Here is a 13,470-nt window from a genome sequence, read left to right on the forward strand (position 1 = left end):
GGCGCAAAGCTACGCAGAGAAACCCTGTCTCGAAAAACCAAAAAAAAAAAAAAAAAAAAAAAAAAATTACACTGGGTCATGGGCTTGTGGGCAGAGTTCTCTGCTAATTCAGCACTAGTACCTTGAAGTCTTGCTGTGTGACACCTTGAAGTCTTGCTCTGTGACACCTTATTCTTTGCCTTCTGTGACATTAGGTTGCACTTAGCAATGGGTAGCAAAGGGATTTGAACACAATTTTGTGTTTCAGAGTTTCTGAACAGCTGGGGTTGCAGGATTTTTATGGAAAGGGGTTCAGGAAACACAGGCTGAGCCCTGAGTTCCTGAAGGCCAACCAGCCCTAGTCACTCCGTCCCTGGCACTGGTGGAGAAGGAAGTGTCCTGTGGACCCGGTGAAGAACTCAGTTCAGACAGGTCAGCCTTAGCACTGGGATTTTCATCTGGGAACGCATGATTCCCCTTCTGCGCTGGGCTAGTGGTGCGGGGACCTCGTGGTTGTATCCAGGAGGAGCTGGGGCGCAAGGGACAGACATGGGCACACTAGAGGCTTGGTAAGAGTCCCCCAGCCCTCTATCAGAAAGACAGCTGTCATCTTGAGGATGTAAACAACCCCCATAACTCTCCTAGAAGGTGAGATGTCTACTCTCTCAGTTAGCAATGAATCAGAAAGCAAGGTGGTGGCCTTCTTTCTAGAGAGTTCCATGTGTGTGTGGGGCCCCTTGGACATCAAGTGCTATCATACAAGCCTCTATCAAATGATTCCTGGGGAATGTCTCTCACAAAGTGAAAAAACTGCTTATGAAGTCCCTCAGCTAGCCACAGGGGATGACAGAAACAGACATGTGAAAGATCTGTATGTGTTACCCATAATGCACTCGGAACATTTGTGTTCTTTTACCCGACTCTCACTATAATGAGGCAGGCTGGGGTTACTTTACAAAGAAAAAGAGTATGCCTGACACTCCTGCTTCCCCAGGAGACAAGGGTCAAAAGTTCAGCATTCACCTCCTCGCCAACAGGGGATGGAGGTGACTTGACATGCAGTGAAAAGGATATGAAGTCGAGAAACCTTGATTCTGCCCCAACAGAATATAGTCCCACGCTTTCAGGCTGTCTTAAACATAATCTTTTTTTTTTTCTTTTCTTTTTTCTGTGTAGTCCTGTCAATCCTAGAACTCACTCTGTAGACTAGGTTAGCCTCAGACTCAGAGGTCTGCCTGTCTCTCTGCCTCCCCAGTGCTGGAAATAAAGTGTGTTCTCACACTCAGAGTTCTCGAAGAAGTGCTCAGAAAGGTGGAAGACCATGTCTGCTAAAGAAAAGGGGAAATGTGAAGCCATGGCAAAGGCTGACAAGGCTCGTTATGAGAGAGAAATGAAAACCTACGTCCCCCCCAAAGGGGAGACCAAAAAGAAGTTCAAGGACCCCGATGCACCCAAGAGGCTCCTTCGGCCTTCTTCTTGTTCTGTTCTGAGTATCGCCCCCAAATCAAAGGAGAGCACCCCGGCTTGTCCATCGGGGACGTGGCGAAGAAGCTGGGGGAGATGTGGAACAACACCGCTGAGGACGACAAGCAGCCCTAGGAGAAGAAGGCTGCCGAGCTGAAGGAGAAGTACCAGAAGGATATCGCTGCCTACAGAGCTGGAGGAAAACCCGGTGCAGCGAAGAAGGGGGTCGTCAGGGCTGAAAAGAGCAAGAAAAAAAAGGAAGAGGAAGTTGGGGAGGAGGATGAAGAGGGTGAGGAAGAGGAAGATGAAGAAGATGATGATGACTAATAAGTTGGTTGTAGCACAGTTTTTTCTTGTCTATAAAGCATTTAACCCCCCTGTACACAACTCACTCCTTTTAAAGAAAAAAATTAAAATGTAAGGCTGTGTCAGATTTGTTTTTAAACTGTACAGTGTCTCTTTTTGTATAGTTAACACACTACCGAATGTGTCTTTAGACAGCGGTCCTGGTGGTATTCTCAATAGCCACTAACTTGCCTGGTACAGTCTGGGGGTTGTAAATTGGCATGGAAATTTAAAGCAGGATCTTGTTGGTGCACAGCACAAATTAGTTATAGATGGGGGCGGCAGGTTTTTTTTTTGTTTTTGTTTTTATTTTTGTTTTATTTTTTTTCATCTTCAGTTGTCTCTGATGCAGCTTATTACGAAGATAATTGTTGTTCTGTTAACTGAATTCCACTTGGTAATTGCAAAAAAAAAATTGCAGCTGTTTTGTTGACATTCTGAATGCTTCTAAGTAAATACAATACAATTTTTTTTATTAAAAAAACCAGCTGGATTTGCTATACTTTTAAAAATAATTTATTATGCATGCGTATGTGCACGCATGTACCCAGTAAGGCTCCACTGTTTGATCTCTTGGAGCTGGAGTTAACGTGGGTTGTGAGGTGTGTCCGTCCATTGTAGGTGCTGGGAATCAGACCAGAGTCCTCTGGAAGAGCTACAGGGCTCTGAACCATCCCTTCTTTGTTATACTTTTCTTTATATTGTTTGGTCTGGCTACTGATAATAACATTGAGTTCATGGCAGGACCAGCTCACCGAAAAAAGGTAAACAGGAAATAAATTTTAAAAAATGAAATGGAAACAAAACAAAACAAAACACCTTTGTCCCTCTTGAAAGGGACAAAGTTATCCTTTGTCTGCGCTGGGATTTTAGAAGCAAAAAGGTACCATTGGCAAAGAGTCGTGGCCTCAAATGTTATCAAGCGCGCCACCCAGTGGGTACATAACATCAGTTGCCCCGGGATCAGAGTGTAATGCTTGGGCAGAACAGTGGCTGGGTCACTGAGGAACCATAGTGCAAACTGGCTTCAGGCATGAATTCACTCTCTTTGCCTTCTCTGCTTCTCTCGGCTCATATTGCCGGCTAAGTGGAAGAAGGAAAAGAAAGCCGGAAAACATCAACACTAGAAACTAAACAGTATACATTTGTTGAGCCATGGAATTGCTTCGGAAACACCGCGCGGCCGCGCCAACGTTCTGTGTCAGTAGGTTGGAATCCGACGGGAGGGAGACGCGCACGCATTCATTCCCCCTCTCTCTTCCTCCCTCCTTCTTTTCCTCCCTCCTTTGTTTGTTTGTTACTTTTTTTCTTAAATGTTTTTAATCGAAATAGAATTACGTCCCTTTCCCTCTCGCTCCAGCCCCTCCTAGATATTATCCCTCGAACCCCTCCCACGCCCCCTCGAACTGATAGTCTTAGGATCTTTCCACACCGTTTTCAGGAGCTCTGATGTTGATGCATCCTTTGAGACTGGACCTCCATCATCTGTTGATATGTTGATACTTGCATTCTGTCCAGTTGTGGTTTTCTGTGATGGTCTCAATTCTGAGGACATGGAAATAGGAACTCCAAACGCGAGAGCACACGTGGTGTTTGTCTTTCCAGCTCACTCAAATGTAAACTTTTCTAGTCCTATCCATTTACCCGCAAATCCCATGATTTTCTTTATAGCTGAGTCATATTCCATGATGTATATGTACCACGTTTTCATTGTCTCTTCATCTGTTGAAGGGCATTTAATTTGTTTTCATTTCCTGGCTTTTGTGAATAAGGTGTTGATAGCATTGTGAGCAAGTATCTGTGGAGTGGGATCCAGGTAATGGTAAGCTGGGTCACTTGGTACATTTAATTTTAGTTGTTTTGAGGATGTACTGGTTCCCACCACCCGTGGGTAAGGATTTCTCTTTCTCCATAACTTAGGCAGTGTTTGCTGTCAGTTTTTTGTTGATCTTAAGGGCTATGTTTCTTTGCTGGGCACTGCCTGAAAGAGGAAGAAGGCAGAGGCAGTCCTTTGGTTCTGCATTATATGCCTCCTCAGCCCCTGGAGAGAAAGATGGGTCCCAGTTTTTTGGGAAACCACCAGACACTGAGCCCAAACCGAGATGAGATCAGCCTCAAGGATTTGCTGCCTCCTGTTGGGTTCCAAGGACACTTAGTTTTTGATTTGCTGACTTTGGATGACCCTGAATCTGCTTTTATAGTTTCTTGGGCCCATGGGGGACATAATCAAGAAATATGGGAGCTACGAAGACCCCCACCACCACTATTCACAATACACAAGTGTGTCTTTTGTTTAGTCTCATGAAACATTGACTTAGACTTATTTTAACATGTTAATGAATGTGAAGAGGGACCATATCAAACTCTGTAGCAAGCATTATTTTAAGTATATGAGGAGGATGGGGGGGCACAGTCCTATGAGTGGGCAGGATAGCAGTGACTAGGTCCCACCATGTCTGCTTGTCCTGGCTCCCCTCAGCTCTTTCATGCCATATTGGTACTGAAACACCACCCTTGGAGCACTGGAGAGCCTACTGACTTGCCCCATCTCTTAGCATCTTGGTTTCAGTACAACAGAAATTTTACTGACCACCTTAAATTATGCTACTTGAAGATTTAAGGGTTTTGTGAATTTCCTCATAAAACACGAAAAGTAACTTTTTTTGTTCTTTTGGTTTTTTGGAGACAGGGTTTCTCTGTGTTGTTTTGGTGGCTGTCCTGGATCTCACTCTGTAGACCAGGCTGTCCCGAACTCAGAGATCCGCCTGGCTCTGCCTCCTGAGTACTGGGTGCGCTACTACCACCTGGCGAAAAGTAACTATTTTTTAACTTATGTTATTATTTTTTAAAATTTGTGTGGTGTGTATATGTACGTTTATGCATAGGCATGTGCATGTGAGTACAGCTACCCATGGAGTCCAGAAGAGGGCTTCAGATCCCTTGGAACCGTAGTTTACAGGTGGTTGTGAGCTGACTGACATCGGTGTTGGGAACCCAATCTAGCTCTTCTGGAAGAGCAGTATGTGCTCTTAACCACTGAACCATCTCTCCAGTACCAATCCAAAGTAACTCTTCATTAACTATAAACACTGTGGAAGCATTAGAGGACCCGCAGAGATGAGGGGTATTGTAGGGAAGCAAGTTCCAGAAGCACCTGAACCCCAAAGATCACTATAGTATTTCCTGTAGCTCAGGGAGCCAACCTCTTTCCTCTATACCTCTACCTACCAGGCCATACCTTTCTGTATTTGACTAGACTTTAGAACCTTAGCACAGTGCCTGGGACTAGAGAATGTTTGTCAATCAAGAATCCACCCCAGCTCCTTGGAGACTATAATTTAGCCTGCCTGGCCTAAGATCTCCTGAGATTGGCCACAGAGCTTCTATTCTCTCTATCTCTCCCTCTCCCTCTCCGTCTCCCCCTCTCTTCTCTCTCTCCCTCCCTCCTTTCCTTCCCCTCCCTTCTCTCCCCCTCTCCTCGCTCTCTCTCTCTCTCTCTCTCTCTCTCTCTCTCTCTCTCTCTCTCTGTCTCTCTCTCCCCTAGCTTCTGGGATGTGCACAGTAGCAAGAAAGGCCTCAGGATTCCTCTAGAGGTGTTTATTTTATTTTGTTTGATTTTCATAATCTGGGCTTAAGCGAAGGATCTGGAAATTCCTTAAACAGCTAGTGTGGATTTGGGTGAAACACTTAACTGACTAGCTCTCTACTATGTCTGTAAAAAGCATCCACCAGTTGGCTCCTGGCCAGCCTGGATGGGGCAGCCCCACACCTCCAGAATGTTGCCTGTAACCCTTTGTGGCTGCCTGTTTTGTGCCAGGGCCTCATTCCTCTACCTAGGCCTCCTTTACAGCCACAGCTGACTGCGGAGACAGCAGCTGCTTGTTCTCCCTTCTGGGTTGGGGACACATCTGCTTGTGGCAGCGGCCAGATAATTCCTGATTGCCTTCCCTGCTGACTGTACAGGAACTGAGCTATTTCCCCAGCCAGCCCCAGGGGAATATAATTGAATGTTCTTGCAGCCAGAGTCCTTCCTGGCCAAGGAGATCATGGCTGGGTCTGGTTCTAGGAAGAGTGAGGCCAGAATGTATTCTTAGGCGAACAGGGAGGCACTGAGGGATCTCATAGCTCCCTAAACAGGGCAGTTGGGGTGGGGCTGTGAGACTGAATTATGCAACATGAATAAACAGTGATAGATGAAATTTAGAGGAAGGAGGATTCTGAAGGAGGACATTTCTTGGAGAGATTTTGTTTTTTCCTAATTCTCTTTGAAGTTAGACTTTCAAGTGGTATCCAGAGGGGGAAGGCAGGAGAGAAAAAAACATCAGAGGCACCATGCCCAACTACATGCCAGAGACTGGGTGTCAGGATCGCTACACCCTGGGGGGTGCACGCTCATGACTGTCAGGGAGGGACTTTCTGGACAACATCTTACTAAGAGACAACAATGTTCTGCAGGGCAGGGACATGCTCTACAGTTTTTGTTTGTATGGGGGAGGCAGGGGCTGTGTGACAGCACACTTGTAGAGGTCAGAGGTCATCTTAAAGCCATTGGATTTCTGTTTCCCTCCATCCCCTAGGTTATAGGGATTGAGTTTATGTTGTTAGGCTTGGTTTACCATCTGGAACTCTCCCTAGCCCTCCATCTGATTGTTACTGCCAGTGATGAACATTTGCTGTGTTGCTTAGGCTGGCCTTGAATTCTTGTATGAAAGATATCTTCCTACCCTGGCCTCTCAAGTATCTGAGACTAGATCACCTCTGTATCCATGGTATCTAGTATAGAGCTTGGTATAATACTTGCTCCAAGAATAGCCGGGCACTATTATTATGTTATTCTGAGTCCTTATTCTTTCATAGGCTAGAGGAGGAATAGTATGATCTCCATGCTGAAAAAGAGAAAGGTAAAACGTGAAGAAGGTACAGGATGGCTCAACGTCAGAGTTTGAGTGGATTCAAACCCAGGCAGGGTGACTTAAATGACTGTTCCTGTTCACTGTGCTCTGGAGACTCTCAGAGAGCAAAAAGAACAACAACTTGTAAGTCATAAAACTGAAATGCTTAGTGGACATCACTCAAATCCTGTTCCCGGTTTTTATCAACTAAGGTCTAGCGAGAAGACCCTCGGCACCAGCTCACTGAGAGCATCAGAGGTGAGGGCTAGAACTCAAACCCCCTGATGTCCAGCCTCGGGTGCTTGTCCCTCCAGGAAGCTGATTTCCGCTGGCTTAGGTGAGAGCTGGCCCTCTGCTCTTGCTCAGAAGCCCCTCACTCACATGGTAAGGCTGGCTGTGTTGGGCACACTTGAGTTCCTTCCTGCTGACCTTGGCAGCCCAACCCAGCAGGAAGGCATCAAGGCTGAAGTTCCCCAGGAGTCAGGTAGGCAGCATCCCTAAGGCTAGCTGCTGAGGCCAGAAACCTCAGAAACCAGGGCTCTGTCGGAGGCACCCAGGCCTTCAGGGCCGAGTGAGGAACATGCAGTGTCCGGTGTGGACTCTGTGTGCTTGGGTCACTGCCGAAATTCCCAGTTCTTTGGTAACCTGAATACTTGACATTTTCAGGGTAATTTTTTTCTCCCAAGGCATTTGTTCCGGATCACTAATGTCTGGTACATGAGATATCATTCTTGATTCAACATATTTAAACCTCATTTTCCCCCCTAGACAAGACAAATTGAATTTGTAGCTTCCCATACAGGGTTTTATGAAAAGATTGGTGCTGGGATATACTGGGTTCCCAGGCTGATGTCATCTGATTGGCCATGACAGTCTTTTCCCACTTCAGGGTATGAGGGAGTAATTGCAGTTACTCCATCTGGGAGAGGCATGGTTGGGCTTTTCTCCCCGGGGGTGGGAAAACAGAATTAACAGATAGATGGGTTTTTGTCGTTTCTGTTTCTCTCCACTGCCTGGAGGGCCTTGCAGAATAGAAGCCTCCAAGCAGTACACATCTAACCATCCACTGAGCTCTTCTCCTGGGTCTGGGGAGGTGGGGCTGTCCTGTGTGCCCAGGAAAATGCTGGAAGGTAACAGTGGGGTCCAGGTTGGATACAGAGGGTGAGATGAGAGGGACTAGAGGATAGTCCTCAACAAGGGTGGCTCCTGTGTGTCCTCCTGGGGCTTCCACTCCAAACCAGAGCTCTCCCTTCCCTCTAGGACTTTTCTGGCTTGTCCTTTTTTGGATGGTGACAAAATCCTAGTCCTAGCTATAGCTCCTGGCTATCCTACCTTTAGAAGATAGAGGGAGTTGGAGTTGGGATAGGAGAAGAGTTCCACAGCAGGGTGAACCAGTGGTGTTCCTGGTGCCTGCTCCAGTCCAGGGGTCTGGCGTCGAAGCTCGTGTACATGCCATGGCTGAGCTCAAGTGCTGACCCTTCTCATGGCTCTGGTTGGTTCAGTGTTTGGGTTTTTAATCCTTCTGAGCTATAGTGAGTCTGTGAACTGTGTTAAGAACTGGAGATGGGGAGTTGGCCTGACTGGCTTTTTGGCACTAAAATCTAATCTTGTTAAACAAATAAAGCCTTGAATAACTTACTCCTTGCCAATACTTTCCCACTGCCCAAGGCTACACAGCTCTGTGACCTTTAGTCAGGTGCTTAGCCTCTCTGAATCTGTGCCATAGCTATAGAAAATGAATATAATACAAGTTGCTTTCCTCCACCCAGGTTATTGTAGGGGATCAAAACTAACGATGTGTATTAAAGTCCTTCATAGAGAACAAGGTGCTGTTCTGCTGTAAGGGAATCATTATAATCATCCTGTCTATTGTAGAAGGACATGAATAGCTATTTCTTAGTAAGACTGTAGCAACATGAACTCTATTGTGATGAATGAAGAGCCCATCTTCCCAGTGGAAGAACGACCCCAGACAAAACAGGAAGATCAATAAATAACCCCAGATGAGAACAATGTGGATGATTTAATATTTAGGCCCATTCAGGTACAGTCAATAACAAAAATGCTCTTCAGGGACAGCAAAATGGCTCAGTGGGTAAGGGCGCTTGCTACTGAGCCCAACCATGCTGGAAGGAAGGGACTGACTTCCTCAAGTTGTCCTCTCATCTCCACATGTGCGTGTACACACACACACACACACACACACACACACACACACACACACACAGAGTGCGCGAGCACATGGCGCTTGTGCAGCACGCACATGTGAGGGAAATTTTCAACTGCTCTTCATTTTTATTAGAAATAGTTGTCAGAATCAAGAACAATTGTTCCACCCTTTCTTAACTCTGGGATCAAACATGATTTTATTTTCTGAGAAAGGGTCTCCTGGTGCCAGGTCCCTGATCTTCCTGTTTCTCTACTCTCAAGCAACGAGCCTGTGGCTTGTGTGACCATGCCCAGCTTCAAACATCACTTATTTGATACGGTCTAGCTGGAGAGTTGTCTTCCGAGTCGGTGTGAAAGTAATGGGTCAGAGTGAGTCTCCTCCCTCCACAAGCTCAGGAAGACACTCAGGAAGGGACCGTCTCCCCCTCAAGCTTCGGAACAAGAATCTTCTGTTTCTTTTTCAATTCAATTGGGATTGACCCTGGTTTGACCAATCAGAGTGTCACACTCTTCTGGGCAGCGTGATTGGTTCCAGCAGTAGACAGGAAGTTCAGACAGACCAATGAGAGCCAGCCCGATGGATTTGGACGGCACAGTGTATCTCTCTCCCGGAAAGTTGTCAAAGCAGACAGTAAATGCTTAGAGATTTTGGTGGGTTTTTTTGTTTGTTTGTTTTTTGACACTTCCTAAAAGTGTAACTAAAGTTGAAAGAAGTAAGGCTGAGAGAGGGAGTGCCACTGACGTGGCGTGAGTGCCAGAGGAGACAAGCTGAGGCAAGCCAGGTGTCTTAGCTACTTTGCTGTCTTAGGAAAGAATGGTTTATTTTGCCTCACAGTTGGAGGGTGTGGTCCATCACAGCGGTAGGAGTTCATGGCATCTGGTGATGTTGCATCTGTACTCAGGAAGCAGAGAGGGATGAATGCTGGTCCTCAGGCCCCTTTCTGTTCAGTCCCAGACCGCTGCCCATGGCTTGGTACCACTCAGGTTATGATGGGTCGGTCTTCTTACCTCCATTAATGTGATCTAGATAATTCCCAAGAGGCTAACCTTATCTAGATAAGCCCTCCCCCCAAATGCCCAGGGTTCGTCTCCCAGGTTGACAATATTAATCATCATATAGAATAATCAGGTTTAGGATTGGCTAGCTTGAGTCATTTCAGTGGGCCATAGTGCACAAGAATTACCTAGCTGGTTATCTGGTACCAAGCCCTGAGATTATGGCAGGAGGGTGGCCCTGAGTGTAAGAGCCCTGTGGGGAAGCACTACCTGGTGCTAAGGCTTAAAATCCCACCTACCCAGGCAGCTGAGGGAGGAAGATTCCAAGTTTAAGGACTTCTTGGGGTTACAGAGTGAATTTAAGATTAACCCAGGGAATTTAATGAGACTCTGACTCAAAATAAAAAGTCAAAAGAGAGCTGGAGATAGCTCAGTGGTGCAGAATTTGATCAGCGCATGTGAAGCCCTGGGCATTTGGGGAAGAGCCCAATAGAGGGGGTGGTTACAGGAGTGTGTTCTGGATTGGTTGGTTTTTGTTTGAGCTGTTTGCTCTCTAAGAAAATCAGTTGTTCAAGGTGTCAAAGCCTCAGAAAATAAAAACCATGTTTAACGCATCCAGGATGGCTGCTCATCCTCTTGGAGGCCAGTCTGGGCTTGTTCACAGGGTAGTAGTGGAGATTCCCAGCTGCAAGAGAGGACAAGCCTCTGGGTATAAACACTTTCTTGGCTTCTGTTGTGTATTGTTGGCCATTGTCCTGTGGGACAAAGCATGTCACATGTCCAAGTACAAAGTCAGGGTGGGAAGGGACTGCACAGTGGGGATCGGAGTCTAACTAGGAAAGGTTCTCTGCCTGGAACCCCTCGCTGCAGAAACCAGCCTGTTAGGCCAGTGGAGATGTGCAGTCCCTGGTGCTGGATGCAGCCTGAGGCCATCTCCCTCCCCACTTAGGGACTTTCACTCTGTGACCTTGACTACAGTGCAGAAAAGAGTTTCAGGATGGATCAGTCTGAAGCAGAGTTATGTTTATTAAATAAAGAGGAGAGTGAAAGAGAGGAAAACATTAGATTTAAGTGGAGTCAAGGAGGGTGAGCAAACGCAGATAATAGTCAGACATTGTGACACATGTCTATGATCCCAGCATTTGTGAAATTGAGGCAGGAAAATTATAAATTCAAGGTCAGCCTAGGCTATATAGCAAGACCCTGTCTCTAAATAAGTAAACAAAATTTTTAAAAAAGCATGATACTATATACCCAAAGGTTCGGCTTTCTCGAGTGACTCTGAATGACTAACCAACATCTCTATATATGATTATATGGATTTTGAAGATACAATAAAAGACAAGATTTTAAACTGGGTTTAAAGATAAAGAAAAGTTTAAAAAAAATTTTTTAAAAGAGGTAGGTTGGGGGGAGGTTGGGAGGTGCGAGGAGGGGGAACAGGGGAATCCATGGTTGATATGTAAAACAAATAGAAAATCTCTTAATAAAAAGAAAAGAAAAAAAAGAAGGGCTGGAGATGTAGGTCAATTAGTGGGGTGCTTGTTTAATGTGCACGAAGCCCAGGGTTTGAAGTCCAGGATTCTACCACCAGCACTGTTCAAACCAGGTGATAACACACATCTGTAACCTCAGCCCTCCAAAGATAGAGGCAGGAGGATCACAAGTTCAAGATCATTCTTCTCTATAGAGCAACTTTGAGGCCAGCCTGAGACATATGAAACCCTGTCTCAAAATGTGGGTACATTGATTTCTCTCATCTTTAAACATTGCGGAGTGGTTTATAAAGCGCTTGGTTCCGGTTTAGAAGGTGGGAGACAAGTGCTGATAAAGTAAAACCAGTGCTCGTACACATTCTGGCCTCAAGCAAGTGGTGGCTCTTTATAAATCCTTATTTGACATCTTTCTCAGAGAAAGGCTTTGTCACGGCAGGCCCTCTTCTGTGATTGGTCAGTTGTGCTGATACGCTTGACTCTCAGCCAGGGAGAAGTGGAATTGAGAGTCTGGGACAGAACTCCTTTCTCTTGCCAGGCCCCCTTCATTTTTCTGTCTTTCTGCCCTGCCTCGTACCCACAGCTTTCCATCTCGGGGTTGCTCCAAGTGTGAGATGAAGCAAAGTTTGCCTCCTGCTGAATTCTCTTGTTGCTAGAATTCCCCTGATTTTGTCCACATGACAGGGGTTTGGAAACCACATCTGCCTTGGGATCGTCTAAGTGGACACACTGTCCAAAATTCTGCCTCCTCCCATGCCTTTTTCTTTGCTTCTAAGCTTAACAGCTAGAATGCAAAGGGGTACATGGGAGTTCAGTTCTTGAAGCCAGATACCCATTTCAATCACAAATATTTGTTTTGTACCTATGGTGTGCCAAGACCTGTCCAAGATGCTGGGGTTATGAAAGGGAAAAAAAGAAAAGAAAAGAAAAAAAAACAGGTCAAAAGACAACCCTGACTTCTGGGAGCCTACATGTTTATGAGGGATGATCAATTAACAAAATATATGAATGTGGCAGAGAATGGACAGGGAAGGAGGGGATCAGTTGCCAAGTTTAAAGAGCTCTTTAGGGCTGGCAAGATGGTCCAGCAGGTGAAGAATTTCCAGTGTGAGCCTGACAACAGGTGGGAGGAGAGAACTGCCTGGTCCTCTGACCTCCACATGCATGCTTTGGGCAGGTGACAGCTAAAGGGACTCTGAGGGAAGGTAATAGCCCTAGGCATGAACCTGGAGACCACTGTACAAGCATTGACCTACTGTGAGTATGTACCCTAGATCTTAATCTTGGGATGATGATGTGGCCAGCACATGCTTTTCCTGATGGGAGCAGAGGATGGCTGGCTGTAGTTAGAGTTTTCTCCAGTCCCATGGGGGCCTGCAGCCACTCAGACCCAAGTAAACACACAGAGACTTATATTACTTATAAACTGTATGGCCGTGACAGGCTTCTTGCTATCTAGTTCTTATATCTTAAATTAACCCATTTCTATAAATCTATATCTTGCCACGTGGCTCATGGCTTACCGGTATCCTTACATCTTGCTTTTCATGGCGGCAGAGACTGGCAGCGTTAGCCTTCCTGTTCCTAGAATTCTCTTCTCTCCTTATTCTGCCTATACTATACTTCCTGCCTGGCTACTGGCCAATCAGCCTTTATTTATCAATCAATCAGAGCAACATATTCACAGCATCCCTAGCAGCTGGCCAATGGAAAACTAATGGAAATGTGGATGTGTGTTTGGGGCAGGAATGGCATGCATTCAGGTCAGATGTACATGGATCCATTTTGACTTGAACATAGGACAGAAGGCTCATGTTCAAATCCTCAGATGTGAATTATGGGGCAAGCCTTCTGAGGCCTCTAGGCCTCTGTTCTATTATCCAATAACTGGGATGAATGCTAAGACACCCTGCCATGCTCTGCCAAGGGTGGCAAGGATCACAAACCCTGTCTTCCTGAAGTATGGAGGGGAGGACCTAGTGTGCAGATCCATTTCAAATATTTTATGTCACAGTCTAATCCTGTAAGAGGAAGGGATCCGGGGGCTTGACTACCACAGGCCTGTGTGGAAAGGCTAGGCTTCCTGTGCCTATGGCTTGTTTTCCTCAGAGAAATGCATATATTTTATACAC

At 46.0% G+C, this 13,470-nt stretch overlaps 1 pseudogene; it reads left to right on the plus strand.

The window, feature by feature from the left end:
* The first annotated feature begins 447 nt into the window (after positions 1-447).
* On the plus strand, positions 448-1,770 carry LOC114691104 (annotated as a pseudogene).
* Positions 1,771-13,470: the final 11,700 nt, after the last annotated feature.

Source organism: Peromyscus leucopus, chromosome 3, assembly GCF_004664715.2.
Source record: "Peromyscus leucopus breed LL Stock chromosome 3, UCI_PerLeu_2.1, whole genome shotgun sequence".
In the NCBI taxonomy this organism is placed as follows: domain Eukaryota; kingdom Metazoa; phylum Chordata; class Mammalia; order Rodentia; family Cricetidae; genus Peromyscus; species Peromyscus leucopus.